Source organism: Pteropus vampyrus, unplaced genomic scaffold, assembly GCF_000151845.1.
Source record: "Pteropus vampyrus isolate Shadow unplaced genomic scaffold, Pvam_2.0 Scaffold22, whole genome shotgun sequence".
NCBI lineage: Eukaryota > Metazoa > Chordata > Mammalia > Chiroptera > Pteropodidae > Pteropus > Pteropus vampyrus.
Window position 1 is genome coordinate 7,427,022 of NW_011888803.1, and position 2,074 is coordinate 7,429,095.

The following is a 2,074-nucleotide window of genomic DNA, read 5'->3' on the forward strand; positions in this document are numbered from 1 at the left end:
TTTTTTTTTGCTTGTTTTAGTCTGCTCTTGAAATTTCTGTTGAATCTTTCAATTCATTCATTATATTCTTTAGCTCTAAGAATTCTATTTGGTACTTCTTAATATTTCCTATCTCTTTGTTAAAATCCTCATGCTGTTCATGCATTGCTGTCCTGACCACAGCGAGCATCTTTATGATCATTATTTTGAACTATTAGTCGGGTAAATCACTTTCTCCCATTTATTAAGGTTTTTCAAAGTTTTTATCTTATTCTTTGGTTTGGAACATGTTCTCTTGTTTCTTCATTCTTCTTGAATCTCTGGGTTGATTTCTGTACATTAGAGTAAACAGCCATACTTTCTAGTCTTGATACAGTAATCTCATGGAGGAGATGAAACTTGTCAATCAGCTTGGCTGAAATTCCTAGTTGCCTCTCATACCTTTGCGATTGTCCAAGCTGCTGCCTTTGTTCTTATTGTCTCCCAGTAATCAAGGGTGTGCCAAGATTCATCAGTGTCTCAAATGGGAGAATCACAGTGAGCACATAGATGCAGGCTGGTGAGAAGCTGGACACTCAGGCATCTGGGAAAGAATGCAGTTAAACCACCTCCTGAGAAAAACTGGGAGATGGACATTTTTAGCCTGTTTCCTCCAAGCATATAGCCATAGGGGGCTCCTGCCCCATTTAAAAACTGCTTCTTTATTTGCTATAGTCCTTATGAACTCGTGAATATAAGACCTGTTGTCTATCAGAGCTAGGTGATTTGGGGGCCCATCCATCATGCAAGAGCCTTAAAAGCTGGAGCACTAAATGTGCGTTCCAAAGCCTTTGCTCCTCAGGGAGAAGCTGGGAGTTAGGAGTCATTTCCTGATTATATGGTGCTGTATTAGAGCTGGGGGTTATGGAAAGGGTTTGTCTCAGCTTTTTTTACACATTTCAATGTGGTTATTTTCTCAGTCTCCCTGTGTGTAAGGTCACTCAGCTAGATTCTGAATTTCTCTCTGAGGAAATCGCTCCATTTGTCACTGTCCATTCTATGTGTTCATGGAAGGAGGGACATTCAGGAGCCTCCCATGTCTCCATTTGGTCAAGAATTTCTTAGCCTAGTAGCTCTTAACCATAATCACCTATAAAACTTTTAAATAATATGGTCTCTGGCGCACCCAAACCATCTGAATAACAATCTTTGGGAGTGGGTTCCAGCTTGTGTGTGTAATTCCTTGTTACCTTGATATGGCACCAGATTTGAGAATCACTAATCTGGGCCCCATCATCCTTTGTCACCCATACACTGCCTGGCATGATATGTTGTGCTGCGATCTTCTGTCCTAATCACACTTTGTATGGCAGGGAGAAACTCTGCCTTTTGTTACAGTTCTGACTAGTTTTATGGAATTAGTCTTTTGAGCCATAGTGGGCCTTGAGGGCTTTACATGTAATTCAGAGTCCATGGAACATCTGAGACACTTCTCCAGAACCACCTCTACTCTCAGGCAAGAGTGGTCTCTGTCCTCCACTGTTAAAAGCAGGGCCTGGTCAACTAACCCTTTCCTGATTCTGGCTGATCCCTTGGTCTATCTAATATTGTTAACTCTGCTGTGAAGCAAGAAGGTGGGAAATCCATTTTGTATTTTGATGTCTATAGAGAACAAATCTAACACCTTAAAACTTTGTAAAACTTCTTTAATACAACCTCCAAAGTTCCAGAAAAATTTTAAAGATATCTGTGTTGAAATTCTTTATACTCGATTACTATAAAAACTTATATTACTCATATTTTCATGAATATATTGTAATAGAGAAATTTAGGGAGTGCCAGAAACAATCAAATGGATTTTTACCTGTGATCCCTGAATTTCACGATGGAAAGCGTCTGCAGTTTCTTTGACTAAAGAAGTTAATGCATTATGTTCAGGTGATGATCTTGAAATTACTTGCTCTATATCTAAATTAATTCCATCCATATATTGTTTTTTGGACAAGTTGACTTGTTGAGCTATCCAGGACGCTCTGAAAGTAGGATCAATGATCTTCTTTAAGGATACATCTCCTATGGAAGAAATACACACCTCCTATACATATATGCTTTTCAC

At 39.1% G+C, this 2,074-nt stretch overlaps 1 protein-coding gene across 1 annotated transcript in view; it reads right to left on the bottom strand.

Moving 5' to 3' along the window:
* Window positions 1-2,074, bottom strand: part of LOC105289145 (di-N-acetylchitobiase-like) — a 41,217-nt gene that overhangs the window by 38,117 nt on the left and 1,026 nt on the right. The gene's annotated exons all lie outside the window — the stretch shown is intronic.